At 45.0% G+C, this 16,045-nt stretch overlaps 1 protein-coding gene across 9 annotated transcripts in view; it reads left to right on the top strand.

Moving 5' to 3' along the window:
- PAX5 (paired box 5) overlaps positions 1-16,045 on the top strand; it is a 184,256-nt gene that overhangs the window by 103,702 nt on the left and 64,509 nt on the right. The window lies entirely within an intron of this gene.

Here is a 16,045-nt window from a genome sequence, read left to right as displayed (position 1 = left end):
GAGAGAGAGAGAGAGAGAGAGAGAGAGAGAGAGAGAGAATATGTGTGAGGTGATAACAGCCTCTTGGTGCTTTGGGGTGTGACTGGCCTGTTTTGTATTAATGAGGTTATGGAGTTCAGGAACAAGGTCAGGTGCTGGGCCAGGCTTGTGACTGTGATTAGATGTGGCTGTATATTGTTCCAATAAAGCCATGGAGAACAAATACCAAATGGACTGTGCACAGGGTGAGAGCAGAGAAGGTCCTTTAGGGGGGTCTCTTTCGGTGGGGCTGAATGTTCAGAAGCCTAGAATTTATCCCCTTCATGAAAAAGCCAGGGTTGGAGGATGCCAGCTTCTAGAACAAGTGGGATTCCTTGCAGCCTGCAGATGGCTGTTGGCATTTCAAGTTTTTAGGTAGAGTCTGAGTCAAGAAGGGCAGGAGGCTTAGGCTGGAAGGCTCTGGATGAATGCAAAGCAGCTGTCCTTCTGGAAGACCCAGGGCTAGCCTCTTGTAAAGAGGTCAGACTGAGAGCATGGGCCCTGAAGACACACTGTGGGGTTTGATCTTGCTGTTTCCTAGCTGTGCAATCTTGGGTGAGTCACATAAGAATTCTATAAAGTGAGACAAGTGTTAGCACCTACCCCATTAAAAGGTTCATTCAGCATGGTGGGCATGGTGGGCATGGTGGCTCACGCCTGTAATCCCAGTACTTAGGAGGCCGGGGTGGTTGGATTGCCTGAGTTCAAGAGTTCAAAACCACCCTGAGCAAGAGTGAGACCCTGTCTCTAAAAAATAGCTGGGTGTTGTGGTGGGCTCCTGTAGTCCCAGCTACTTGGGAGGCTAAGGCAAGAGAATCGCTTAAGCCCAAGAGTTTGAGGTTGCTGTGGCCTGTGATGCCATGCACTCTACCAAGGTTGACAAAGTGAGACTCTGTCCCCAAAAAAACAATAGTTCATTCATATAAAGTGCTTAGGCTCTAGGATAGCATACAGTATGCACATAATAAATATAGGTATTATTTCTCTCTTGGTGGCTGGTCATCCTGGGCCTTGTTGCTGCAGAAGGGCCAGTTGAATTGGCGGGGGGGGGGGGGACAGATGGGCAGACCCCACACCCCAGCCACACTAGGATAATGTGGAATCTCTTCATATGGACAGAACAAGCTACTGGTGTGGGAAGTTGTCCAACCTGGAACGCAGGAAACCCTCCTGGGTATTGGGCAAGTACATAGTAGGGGCTGGTGGGCTGCACATGGACCAGAGCCTTGGATCGAGTCTTAGGTCGTAGGATGTCCCTATGGGTAGGTAGGGGGCACCCAGGAAGTAGTGATAGAAACAAGGGGCAGGTGACTGCTGTTGCATTAGGGAAGCTGGGTTAGACTCAGCTAGACAAGCTCCAAGGCAGGGAAGGGCAGCTCTAAGAACTGGGCTTTCAGATCAGTGCCAGGGCTCAGCAGGAGCAGGAAGGGCTCTGTTTGCAACCTAGGCACCACATGAGGGCCAGACAAGTGACAAGAGTGACTTGGTCCCTTGTCTAAGATGGGGCAAGAGCCTAGGGGGCAGATGAGCCTGAGGTAGGGAGGTATTGGCTGGCCATAGGTCAGGAGGCCAGGGAGCCTCAGTCAGAGTAACTTTTACCATTGTCACAGATGTACCATGAGGTCCTCTCCCCTGGTGTCACAGGAATCTGTGACAATACCTTTGAGGATACCCTCATTTTATAGATACAGAAACCAAGTCTCAGAGAGGGGCTTGCCCAACATAAGAGGTAAAAGGAGAATAAGAGCTGGCTTCTGTCTCCTAGATCCTGGGTCCTTACTTTTGTTCAAGGAACCACAAATAATTTGGAACATGGGGTTGGTAGAGTGGAAATAAATCTGGATTAGCTAATAATATTAAGTGGCACTTTATTTAGTGCACTATGCTAAGTGAATTTGTTTTACCCTCAGAGAAACCCTGGGCGGTTAAGTAGCCTGAGATCTTGGCTGGTGAGCAGCTGAGTTGCAGTTGAACAACTGCAACTGTTGCGTGTGCTGCAGGCCACTCCATTGCACAGCTTACCTGGGCTCCTCCAGTGCTGTCACTGACTTGCTCTCTGGACCTTGGACGTGTCTCTGAGCCTCGCTTTTCCATATATAAAATGGTCCTGGTCTCTCAGGGTCCTGGTGAGGATCAAATGAGATCCTAGAGGAGACTGTTCTGCAGAGGGGAGGTTTTGTTGTTGGGGTTTATGGGAAATTTGGGCGTAGGCAGATCACCGAGAAGACATTCCAGGCATACCTCGGAAACATAATGGGTTTGGTTCCAGGCCACCACAATAAAGCAAATACTGCAATAAAATGAGTCACACACAATTTTTGGTTTCCTAGCATGTATAAAAGTTATGTTCATTATCCAGGTTGCTCTAGTTGCCATAGATAGTGATTACTTTGATTCATTTGGGCAAAGTAAATTGAAACATTCTTGAAAGGATTCACCATTCTGGATGCTACTAAGAATACTTATGATTCATGGGAAGAGGTAAACACATCCACATCAACAGGAGTTTGGAGGAAGTTGACTCCAACATTCTTGGATGACTTTGAGGGGTTCAAGGAACTGCAAATTTGATGGAAATAGCAAAAGAACTAGAATTATAAGTGGAGCCTGAGATGTGATTGTTATGCTGGCAGGCATGAAAACAACATTAACCCTCTTGTATATATTCATCAGAGCTCTTTGGTGACCAGGTAAAATAAACAGTCATTATTTGTTGTTGTTGTTCTTGTTTATAAGACAAAGTGCCATGGTGCCATAGCTCACTACAACCTCAAACTCTTGAGCTCAAGCAATCCTCTTGCCTCAGCCTCTTGAGTAGCTGTGACTATAGGTGCGGCCATTGGTTCCTGGCTAATTTTTCTATTTTTAGTAGAGATGGGGTCTCGCTCTTGTTCAGGCTAGTCTCTAACTCCTGAGCTCAAGGGATTCACCTGCCTTGGCTTCTCAGAGTACTAGGGTTTCAGGTGTGACCGCCATATCCAGCCCACGGGCAGTCATATTTTAAAAGGAATCTTTTTTCTGAGCAGTAGTTCTCAAAAGTAGGCTTAAAATATTCAGTATACTGGCTAAGCACAGTAGCTCATGCCTGTTATCCTGGCACTTTGGGAGGCCAAGCCAAAAGGATTATTTGAGGCCAGGAGTTTAAAACCAGTCTGAGCAAGAGTGAGACCCTGTCTTTACAAAAAATAGAAAAACTAGCTAGGCATAGCGGCATGTGCTTTTAGTCCCAGCTACTTGGGAGGTTGAGGCAGGAAAATCACTTGCGCTTAAGAGATTGAGGTTGTGGTGAGGTATAATAACATCATTGCACTCTAGCTAAGACAACAGAGTGAGACTCTGTTTAAAAAAAAATTAAAATTCAGTAAACCATGCTGTAAACAGATATATGTCATCCAGGCTTTGTTATTCTGTTTATAGAGCACCAGCTACATTACCCCTAACAAGAAAGTCAGACTGTCCTTTGAAATTTTGAAGGCAGTCATTGACTTTTACTCTCTAGTTATAAAAGTTCAAGATGGCATCTTCTCCAGTGTAAGGCAGTTTCATCCACATTGAAAATTTGAGGTTTAATGTAACCACTTTCATCAATGATCTTAACTACATCTTCTTGATAACTTGCTGCAGCTTCTACTTTAGCACTTGCTGCTTCATCCTGCACTTTTATGTTATGGAGAAAAAAACTTATAATATCTCAGGCCAAAATCAGAATCATGCTTAATTTTGAAACATGAGAAGTATTCTAATTATCGATATAATCGTTATTAAGCTTTTTGTATGTAAACAATAGTTAGCTAGAAAACATAATAGAAAAAAGAGCCTATTAACAAAAAATAAACACAGACATATATATATATACATGCCTAGGAATAAACTTAATTTTTTTTTTTTTTTTTGAGACAGAGTCTCACTTTGTCACCCCTCAGTAGAGTGCTGTCAGGTCATAGCTCACAACAACTTCAGACTCCTGGGCTAAAGTGATTCCCTTGACTCAGCCTCCTGAGTAGATGGGACTACAGGCACCCACCACAATGCCTGGTTATTTTTAGAGATGGGGTCTTGCTCTTGCTCAGGCTGGTCTCTAACCTATGAGCTCAGGCAATCCACTGGCCTCGGGTTCCCAGAGTGCTAGGATTATAGGGTGTGAGCCATCATGCCCAGCCTTAAACTTAACTTTAAAACTCCCCTAAGGAACATAAGAATAAATGGAGAGATGTAGTTTGTTTTTAGAGGGGAACACTGAATATCATAAAGATGTCAATTCCCCCTAAGTAATCTATTATATTATTTCAAGACCATCCCAATCAAAGTAACAATAGAATTTCTTTCAGAATTTGTCAAAATTATGCACAAGGATAGTTAGAAAAATTCTAAAATAGAAATCTAAGTAAAAGTCTTGGCATATCTAAATGCATCTGATGAGGCTGTAATAACTGAAACTTTTTATTACTGAAACCAAAGTAAACAGACAAATGGAGCAGCATAGGGAGGTGAGAAATATACCCCAATATATGTGGACATTCATAAATACAGCATTTTGTATCAGTAGAGAGCAGATGAATTATTCATTCTGTTTATGGTATGGGGATAATTGGGCCAGCTGTATCCCTACCTCACTCTTTATATTAAAATAAGTTACAGATTAAACAAAAATTTAAAGGCAGAAAGTGAAATCATAACAAAACTAGAAAAAAGCACAATGGAATTTTTTATAATCTCAGAATGGGAAAGGCTGTTTAAAATATATTCCAAACACAGAAAACAAACAAACAAAAAATAACTGTAAAAGTGTAAATTTTCGGTATGTATATAAAAACTTTCAGAAGACAAAGAAAAAACTTGGAACAAAGATGACAAAAAGCTAATTTCCTTAATATATAAAGAGTGTTTAAAAGTGAATAAAAAAATCAGTAGAAAAAATAGGCAAAAGATATAGACAATCCACTGGGAAAAATGCAGATGTCCAACTCATAGTTTTAAAACTTCAAATTAAAATAATCATGAGACACTTTGAAAACAGCATTATCTTATCAAAGATTAAAGTTTGGTGTTGGAGAGGGTATGAAAAATGTTTTTAAATACCATTATAAGAGTATAAGTTGGTGAAATCTCTTTTGGAGGGAAATTTAGCAATATCTATCAAAATTTTAAATGCACATATCTACCTTTTTGATTCAGAACTTTTCTGCACTCTTAGGAATTTGTCTTCTTCTTCTTTTTTTTTTTTTTTTTTTTGAGACAGAGTCTCACTTTGTCGCCCTCAGTACAGTGCTGTGGGATCACAGCTCACAGTAACCTCAAATTCTTGGGCTTGGGTGATTCTCTTGCCTTAGCCTCCCAAGTAGCTGGGACTACAGGCGCCCACCGCAATACCCAGCTATTTTTTGGTTGTAGTTTGGCCAGGGCCGGGTTCAAACCCGCCACCCTTGGTATATGGGGTTGGCGCCCTACTCATTGAGCCACAGGTGCCTCTCTGGTTAGGAATTTAATCTTACAAATATATTCTCATAGATGCACAGTGATATCTATGTGTATAATAATTACAGAATTATTTATAATGGTAAACAAAATCAATGCTACATCCATCAATAGAAGCTAGTTAAATAAATTTTAACATAATAAAATACTATGCAACCATTAAAAAGAGTTAAGTAGAACTGTACTGTACTGACATGAATAAGTGTCTAAGATATATTGCTAAGTAAAAAATAAGTTGTAGAATAATATAGGTATGATCTCATTTTTGTGAAAAAATATAAAGGACAGACACACAGATGCACAGACACACACATTTGTATCAGATGCTTGTATGTGAAGACTGGTGGAGGATCCCTGAGCTTCTTCCACTTTTGGGGGGAATTGGGGTGCTATGATGGGGTGCATCACAGTGGGGTTCCCCATCCAGTCTTACCCAGCATTCCCTTGGGATAACAAATATTTACAGAGCCCCTTTACTATCCTGAAAGTGAGTTAGTAAAAATGTAGTCTATTTTCACATCTAACTTCAAATAAAGTCAAAACAATGCCTTGACTATAAGGCAAATGAGAAATGAATGCAAAATTATTTATGATTAAATAACATAAACTTTGATATGTGAACACTCTGTATGTTTAAACTACAAAACATAGCGAAGTAGCCCAGGGCTTTTCCCATGCATAGAATCACCAAGAATGCAGCAGCCCTGAACACAGACTTATGCAGGGGTGTGGACTTGGGACTAATCATGACTCATACCACGAGTGTGATTTTACAAATAGATGAGGAATTCTTGGCAAAGTTCCAAATAAAACAAAGTGCAAGCTTGGCTCAATTTACACGGTAGGTGCATTTCTCAAAAATTCAGGGTATATTAGGACCATGGAAATTGCAAGTTCACATTTATATGTAAATGAAGTTCAGTTCTAGATTAAAATAATTATAAACAGATTTCTCACCTACACGAACGTTTGTTAGGACTTGAGAATAGTACAGGATGAACAAAATTTCTTTGCTGTGTGGGACTGTTCTGCTGTAAGCCATCCAGCCCCTCAGTCATATAAAAGGTCCTCCTCCCCATTTTAAAAACACACTCTCAGGAAGTTACAACTCCACTGAGAACTGTTAGAACACCATGAAGGAATATCCCCAAGAGCTGTGAGGCTGGGCCTCCTTATCACCTCATGGCATTCATTTAACTCCACCTGTGTTAGTGGCTGTGCTGACAAGTTCTGAGCTCTTCATGGGACAGTCTTCCAGCCCCTCTTTTTTTCTTCTCCCCTCCCCATAAAGCTCACAGCACAGTAGGCGCTCAGTTGGATGGTAAGCCCTACCTAGGACTACTTGGAGGCTAGGGGGCTATGTCAGCCTGGGGACAGGAAGACAGGTGGCCTCCATGCTGTTCCATCTCAGCTTTACACTCTGGGATTCCCAGAGAAGGTATCATTAGAGGAGTCAATTTCTCGCCATTGTTCATATGCTGCATTAAATATTAACTTAAACCCTTGCTTTCCGAGCCTGGGCCACAGTTCAGAAACTGCTCACTCTTTGCCAGTTGGTGACATGACCATCCTGTTACTGCACTGTCAGCAGTTTGGGCCTGTCCTGATTGGGACTATCTGCAGGTGTGTTCTGGGCCATAGGTCTGCTGATGGAGCAGCCACTCTGCTTACCTGCCAAAGAGGATTGCAGGTGGGGTGCTGGGCTCCCAGCATCTGCTCACCTCTCTGCTGGTGAAGGACCTGGTAGTCTTACCCTTTTGTCTGAGAGAACAAAGGAACAGGGCTGGTCTGTAGTCTTACTGGTCACTTTCCCTGAGGACCATCTCTGAATCAGCAGGTTGGCATGTCAGAGGGAGACAGAGAGAGGCCTCTTGTGGTCCAGTGAGTTTGAGAAACACTAGCTGGGTAGGAGGTCCAGGCTCTGGGGTGAGAGGTTCCTCTGAGTACTGTCCCCTTTTAGCAACAGAGCCATCCACACAAACAGACAGAATGGCTGCCAAGTCCCTGAGTCTACCAGCTCTGACTTGGCACCTTCCTGGTTCAATGTTTGGAGCTTTAATACCCCAAACTTGGTAGCCCAAGCAAGTCCACCTTCTTCTACCTTTTAAATCTGAGCCATAGTGAGGGCTGGGGAAAGAGTACTAGACAGGAGTCAGAGGAGCAGCTTTGATTCTGGACTTCTCAGCTAACTGGTCCTATCTTTGGGCGAATTGATCATCTCTGAGCCTCTTTTCCTATGAAATAGGCATGGCCATTTTGACCCTACCTGCCTTCCTTGACTATTTCATGTATAAAATGTGACAGCGGGAGGAAGCGTTTGAGAACTGCCAAGGGGGCACCTGAATGTATGTGGGCAGCTATAGGAGAAGGAGGTCCAAAGGGTTTAGGATCCAGCATTGGCACGTCCCTGTCTTCCTCAGAGCAAGCATCCTGACCATCCCAGGCACAGTGGCAGGATCATGGAGTCTAACCTCTCACTTCACAGCCAGGGACATCCAGGCCCAGAGAGGGGAGGTGACTTCCTTCAGGCCACATCCAGTGAGTTATAGCTGGAGCTGGGTCTCCCCAGTGGCCCTGGCCTCCACAGCCTGCTGACGTTATATGACTGGATGGACTGAAAAATCTCAGTTCAAATTTCAGGAAGGCATTTCATTAAGCATGCAACTGAGGATGTCCGCAAGGAAGCCAGACTGCCTGAGCTTCACCACGTTCTAGCTGGGTGACCCTGGTCAAGTTGCTAACCTCTGGGCCAGACTCCCCATCTGTAAAATGGGGTGAGCACTGGAGCTCTTACAGGCTTCTGGGAGGATTTCATGAGTGGTCCGTGTAGGGAGCTGGGCACAGTGCTCAGAGCATGGTAAACACTCAATAGATGGTAGTTACTACTCTGTTTGTTTCTGGACTATGTACCAGAGTCCTCTACCTCTGCCTGGGAGTATAAGACAAAGAGAAAATTGCCCAGATACAACCTCTGTGCAGGGATGCCGTCTCTCAGAAGGGAGAGATTTCTGTGCCTCATCCCACAGAAATCCACAGAAGGTGGTTCTGTCTTGGAGACCCGGTCAGCATATCTGGCTGAGGGAACATGGGCGTGGAGGGCTGGGCATAGTGGGGGTTTCTTTCCATGTGTTTAGAGTCCCAGTATTCATCATTAGGAGCAGTGACATCTGCTATGTGGCTGGGGATTTTGGAAAACACTCAAAACTTATGTGCAGTGTTGCTTTCAAACTGAGGCTTCCTGGACTCCAGACCCTGGGCCATTCTCAAGGGCTGCATGGGGGGAGACCCTCCCTTGGGCTGAGTGATGATGGGGCTTTAGGGGCTGAGTTACAGGAGCTTCTACCTCAGATGAGCTCTGCCTTCTGCTGTGCCACCTCTGGCTGGGTGCCAGGCAGCTTTGAATGGCTGCTCATTTACCTGTCTGTGGGGAGTGCCTCCTTGGACCCATTCTTTTATGAGCCTTTTTGAGGCTCATCAAATGTAAGCGAATCCCTCAGAGTGAAATCATAATGAATAATGAAAGCAAAAATATGAGAAATGCCTTATGTATCCAGGCTGCCAATAGGCGCTGCGAAAAATTACAGTAAGAGGTAGAACAGAGCATAAAATCTCATGACCGAGTACGCAGCCAGGGAGCTTTCCCAGGAATCCTGTGGAAGACGCGGGGGCATCAGAAGTTGTTCTGTGCATTGGAAAGGGGGGATGCTATTAATAATTAGAGTTTACTGGGCTCTTGCACTGGGCCAGGCTGAGAGTATGATGGTGCCTTAATGGATAGTCCCTCCCCTCACTAGGCTGACATGCTGGGGAGAGCCAAACAGTTTACAGTAATCACAGAATAAATGTGCGGTGTAATTTCACACTGGCATGTATTCTGAAGAAAACCAGGGGCGAGAGTAGAGAGACCGGTATTCATGGGAGGTGATGAGTCAGGCCAAGTAGGGGTGAGGTAGCACCTCTCTGAAAAAGTGGCATTTGATCTGAGATCTAAACAATGAGGCTCTTTGGGAGGATTGGGGGAAAGGCATTCCTGGCAGAAGATAGATATTGCCTTAGAAATGCCTTTTAAATGTATAAATGAATGAGTGGACAAATGGGTTCAACCTCTTAGTCAGCCCAACTCTCAGAGTCGGGGGAAGCCAGAGACCCTGGGTGATCTGACTGCACCCAGCCCAGGCTCAGTTCCACATCAGGGTATGGTTGGGGATTTTACTACCTCAAGGGCAATACTGTCTGACACTCCAGACAGTATTACTTAAAGCTGTTCAGTTGGAGTGATTTCCTTCCCCGCTGTCAGCCTGGCAGCCGAGGTGTGTGCAGAGCCCAGGTGGGCATCTGTTCGGAGAACTCATGGGCCCAGGCACACACAACACATCCCTCAGCCTGGCATGTGCCCTCAATAGTCCAGCCCAAAGGTTGTTTTGTGTTTTAAAACTTAAAAAAATTAGATCTAACATTTTAAAGATGAGAGGAAAGCAAACCAAACGTCCATCAGCAGGGGACATGTTAAATGAAGGGCAGCTTCTGTGTACAAAGCAGCTCCGAGCACCTGCAGAACAGAATGGGGAAGCTCTTCATGTCCTTATAGGGAAGGGTCTTTGAGAAACATTATTCCTTAAAAAGGTAAGGAATAGTGTGTGTAGGCCTGGTATGGTGGCTCATACTTGTAATCCTAGCACTCTGGGAGGCCAAGGTAGGAGGATCCCTTTAGCTCTGGAGTTCAAGACTAGCCTGAGCAAGAATGAGACCCTGTCTCTACTAAAAATAGAAAAATTAGCCCCACATTGTGAAGTCCTAGCTACTCAGGAGGCTGAGGCAGGAGGATCACTTGAACCTAGGAGTTTGAGGTTGCTGTGAGCCAGGCTGACACCATAGAACTCTAGGTCGGGTGACAGTGAGACTCTGTCTCAAAAAATAGTGTGCACAGTATGCTACCTTTTCTGTATAAAATGGACAATGTGAATGCATATTTGCCTTTGTCCAAGTTAAAGACACTGAGAGACTACTCAGAAACTTAACCATGTTTAGGCAGAGGGAGTGGGAAGAGCACTTTTTACTGAATACTGTTTACATTAAAAATTTTTGGAACCTTATGACTTTCTAAACTATCAAAAGTCAAATTTAAAAGTGCCTTAAAAATCGGGAGATTTAACATACAGAGTAAAATGTCTAGCTTTGCTGGAAAAACTGGAAGACTCGCAACCTTGGGTCTACATGCCCATGTGGCCATGTTTGGGAAGAGTTGAGGAGTGGTTGCCCCTTTGGATGAACCATTGGTCTCCTATTTGCTCCAGAGTCCACCTGGCCAGCTTCACACACTCACCTTACCTGCTGGCACCTGTGGGCATTCAAGTTTTTGAACCTGCTCTAGTTTATTGCCCTATCCTTTTTGCCTCCTCTTAGCTCATTTCTGCCCAACAGAAACTCCGCTGTTGAGCCAGCAAGGGTCGCCTGCCAGCCCTCCAGCTGGCCTTGGCTGCCCCTCACTCCAGGACTCTACTCAGGCTTTCTGCTTGCTTGGCATGACTTTCCCTAATCATCAGCTCATGGTGTAAACCATTCAGTGGGGAAGGCCGTGAGCATGTGCAACCACACAGCATTTCACCCCACTGCCGTGACACCACACTCTGTCCAGACTAAATGGTGGGGGCCCTCTGCAACAGCAGTAGCCTGCTTCAGGGCACCACAGCCCAGACAGAGCCACTAACTGGGCTTCAGTGTGAAAATGCAATATCCAAGATTGGAACTATCCCTAGAGATACAGAGCTATTTGCATTCCAGACCGATTAGGGCTGAATCCTATTGAGATTTAAAGTATTTGTTTTAACATTGTTAAATAGACTCACAATTATAGAATCTTAGATTCCTGGAGACCTAGAATTTTGGAATCTTACTGTTAGGAAGGATACTCAAAGGTGCAGAGATGCCAGCGGTCTGATGATTTTAAAGCCAAAATGAAATTCATGCATCTGTATAATTAAAATGCACATCGAAGAAAAATGTGATTTGCTTTCAGGTTAGCACAGTGTTCCCAAGAACTATTTGTTGAATAAAATGAATTAATATTTGTGTAAAGTGCAGTGTCAATTAAAAAAAATAATTTCAGTGGAAAGTACTCTAGTTGTTTCTGACCTTGTATTTTGTAGGATAAAAATAAACAAAGCTGGATGGCCCTCCTGGTAATGCACTCATAGATTTTTATGCTTGTGGCAGCCCAGAAGCTGACCCTTCCAAATAGCCTTTGAGCAGGTCTCTGGGCCTCCAGCTTCCCAGCCCACCTTGCTGTGATCCATCTTCCTAAAATAGGGGTTTCATTAGCCTGTTCTCCTGGTCAGAGATTTCTACTGCCTTATCATTGTCTGGAGGAGAGAAGGTGTCAAATGATAGCACAAGAGCAACTTGCAGAGCTGCTGCCATTTATCATTCATTCACTTCTCTCTTCGTCAAAACCGAGCTCCTGCTCTGTGTCAGACTTTAGCTTAGGTGAGATCTTGAGGGCTGTAGAGTCCCTGTGCCCAGCAAACCCATAGTCTGTTGGGGGAAGCAAACCTGGGTGCATGTACAAGGCAAAGCAAAACAAAACAACTGAGCAAAGTACAGAGAAATACGGGGACCATGGGAGAAGTCAAGTGCCTTTGAGGGCATGGAAGAGGGAACAATTGCTTCTCTTTTGTGGGGCTTGGGGCATTTTTTGTGGAGGAGATGGCATCTAAGCTGCCCTCAGGAAGCTACGTACTCTTGGCTTCTCCACTCTGAAGTTTGGTTTAGACTCTCATCATTCCCCCCTTTAAAAATAATTCCGTTTTAATCACAAAGTAACATGTGCTCATTATAAAATAAAAGCAAATGGTACAGAAGTATGTACAGCAACTGTGACCACATCTTTTCAGCCCACTCTGAACCCATTCTGCAGATGTCATTAGAGTTGACGGTTTGGTATGCGCCTGTACAGAACATTTTCTGTGCATAAAAAAATGTATAGCATACGCATATGCAGTTTATTTCTTACAAATGGGTTCATACTCTACAGATGGTTTAATTTATTAAACATGGTATCTCATGTTTTATGGACATGCTAACCTGTTGGTAGGTGAAGAATTTCTGTTCTCTTTAACCATCTGGATGAGCCCTCTTGGACTTTTCTCTAGAAATATGGCAGACTCAGTCCATGTCCTCAGGCTAGGGGCTGGATCCCTCTCAGTATTTGCTACATGGAGCTTCAGAGGACAGGCCCAGAAAGATGAGAGGGCAGGTAAACACTGCCCCAGTGTTCCCCCCACCCTGTCACCACGGAAGGTCCGGGGCTATGGGCTTAGAGACAACTGACTTGGGTCCTGGCTGCTGTCTTCCACCTGCACAGAGCTAGGGGTAGGGGAGGGAAGGAGCCTGATAGAAGCACCTGCTAGATCCCCATTAGCATCCTTGAAAGCCACAGGGAGGCAAGCTGTAGTGTAATTTCTTGGGTGACACCTGTGTTGCTCAGTGAACAGGGTGCCAGCCTTATATTTATATACTGAGGGTGGTAGGTTCAAACCTGGCCCCAGTCAAACTGCAACAACAACGACGACAACAACAAAATAGCCGGGCGTTATGGTGGGCGCCTGTAGTCCCAGCTTCTCCGGAGGATGAGGCAAGAGAATCGCCTAAGCCCGGGAGCTGGAGGTTGCTGTGAGCTCTAATGCCACAGCACTCTACCAAGGGCAACAAAGTGAGACTTTGTCTCTTAAAAAAAAAAAAGAAAGAAAGGAAGAAAAAAGAAAGCCACAGGGAGGCAAGCTTTAGTGTAACTTTTTAGCAGTTTGAGTTCTTGGAAAGTTGAATAGGCTGCCTCAGGAGATAATAACAATGATAGCTAATGTTTATTGAGCATTTGTTATGTACTTTGGTTCATTTAATCTTTACTCTTCGAAACATAGGTATTATTTTTGTCCCAAGCAACAGTTAAAGAAACTGCTTGAGTTCACACAGCTCGTAAGTAGTAGAGATGGCTTTCTCCTAACTCGCATATTGTCTGTCCTTCCATTAGTAGTGATGAGCTCTGTGCCATCACGGTGTCCACATAGCGCAGCGCTTCTTACATTCCCCTGCAGCACAGCTGGTGTCCATGGGGTCTGTGGAAGCCATCAAACTGCGTATCATCTCTTGTGCGGATTCTGGATCCACTGCCTGGCTTAGAATCCCAGCTCTGCCACTTGTGAATTGGTAACCTCAGCTTCTCTACTGTGTGTACTCATGTTTGCACCTGTTTCCTCATTTGTAAAGTGGGGATAGAACCTTCTTAAGTAGATTAAGTGAGCTGATAACTTGAAAAGCCCTGCCTGGGCTATATAATGTTGTTTGGAAAATCTGAAGTGGAAGAAAACAGCCTGAGTCAGAGAGTCTGACTGTAGGGGTCCTCCAAAGTGAGAGGATGGTGGGAGAGCACATGGGGTGGGTTCTTCCCGGTGTGGAGCGACTTGGTGGCTCCCTGTCTTGGGTAGTCCATTGGCCTCCTATAGTAGTTTCCAGTTACTGCTATAACAAATTCCACAATCTCGGTGGCTAAAACAACATAAATTTATTATCTTACAGTTCTGGGAGTCAGAAGTCCTAAAATCAAAGAATACCAAGGCTGAAGGCTCGGGGGAAAATTCATCTCCCTGCCCTTTCCAGCCTCTAAAGGTTGCCCCATTCCTTGGCTCGGGCCCTCTCCCTCTGTCTTCAAAGGCAGCAGAATAGCATCTTCTCTCCTCTTTGACCTCTGCTCCTCTTGTGCTATCTTCTTTCTGTGACTGCCTCCCTTGTATAAGGACCCTTGTGATTACATTGGGCCCACCTAGACAATCCAGGTGATCTCCACGTGTTAAAAGCCTTAATGTAATCACATCTGCAAGTCCTCTTTGCCATGTAAGATATCATATTCGCAGATTCTGAGGATTAGGATATAGAAATCTGGGGGGCCAGTATTCTGTCCTCCCCAGGGCCCCAATATAAGACTCTCTTTGAACACTCTGTATTCCTTACTTCTGCAGTCCCAATCCTCAGGCCACAGCCTGGTACCCACAGCCTGTTAGGAGCTGTGCTGCAGAAACCCTCCTATCCCTACATTTGTGGAAAAATTGTCTTCCATGAAACTTAAGAACTGGGCTGCATAGTGAGTAGCAGGTGATTGAGGGAAGCAATGGCATCTGTATTGACAGCTCCCCATGGCTCATATCACTGTCTGAGCACCACCTACTCCCCCCACCCTGCAACTTGTCTGTGGCAAGATTGTCTTTTATGAAACCAGTCCCTGGTGCCAAGAAAGTTGGGGACTGCTGCCTTAGTCCCTGAGATGACCCATCATCTGTGAGGGCACTGGGCTGTCTTTGCCTGTGCTTTCCTCACTATCTCTGTGAACACTGGCTAGTTCTCACTCTGTCTCCTCCATCTGCCCCAGTGTTGTGACAAGTCGTGGCCTCCCCAGGTATCCAGGGTCAAGAGACTTTGGAACATTGGTGCTGGGTGAGCCCATTAGAGATCGCCTAGTTCAACTCCATCATTGAATAGATGGGGACACTGAGCACTGGAAATTCAAGTTCTCCCAAAGTGAGCCAGCTCTGGAATCCATGTCCCCTGACTCCTATTCCAGTGCTCTTTCTTTCATGTGGGACACACAGAAGTTCCAGAACGTGATTTTTTTTTCTGTGTTATCCTCATTTCTCAGCCTGATTGTTCCATAGGCATCTTTCGGCCTCCTCTATGAGGCTGCCCAGCCAACCCTTTATCCAACCCTTTTCTCTCCACCCTTTAACCCTTTATCTTCCTAACCCTCTTCCCACCCAACCATGCCAGGTTGTGACTCCAAATCATTGTTTCCATGGGTTCCTCTGTGTCTGATGTGTCTGTCATTTGCTCAGAGGTGGTGGTGGTCTGCTCTGAAAGGACAAGTGCCAACCTGACTTGGAATCAGGGTCACGGGCTTCATCCCAGCTCTGCCATAACGCCTGGTAACTTCAAGAACACCCTTCCCCTCTCTGAGCTGCAGTTTTCATATCTGCCTAGTAGGAGTTATGATCCCAGCTCATCTTCTCCATGCAGGGCAATAGTGAAGTGCACATGAGAGAAAGTGTGTGAAAATATTTCATCAGCTCTAAGCAGCTGGACCCTTCCTTGTGAGCTCATGGAGAGGCACTACCTTCACTTTGCCAGGTACCCAGGCCCTGCCTGCCCAGCAGGAAGGTGAATGTGAGCTGGTCCAGGGCTTGCCCTATAAAAGGCTCTCACCAGCAGGCCTGTCAGTCTTTGTCCATGTGCCTTCAGCACATGTGTCTTGAGAGCAGTCTCCAGGTGCCACCACCTCCAGGAAGGCTGCCCCCATTACCCTAAAGTCTGAGGGGATGTCCCCTTCCTCTGGGCCTTGGATCAGCCCACCATCATGCTTCTTATTCCACTATGCCTTGATTTATGATTCTTTAGGTTCAGCCTAACTTTCTCCCTAGACTATAAGATTGAATTGTCTGCCTTCTCCAGCACAGCCTAGTGAGAGATTTGAGTATAGTAAGACTAGAAAATGGTTGCTGAATGAATGGAT

Source organism: Otolemur garnettii, unplaced genomic scaffold, assembly GCF_000181295.1.
Source record: "Otolemur garnettii isolate 467f Iridium unplaced genomic scaffold, OtoGar3 scaffold00014, whole genome shotgun sequence".
Classification (NCBI taxonomy): Eukaryota; Metazoa; Chordata; class Mammalia; order Primates; family Galagidae; genus Otolemur; species Otolemur garnettii.
This window is presented reverse-complemented; position numbering and strand designations above follow the sequence as displayed.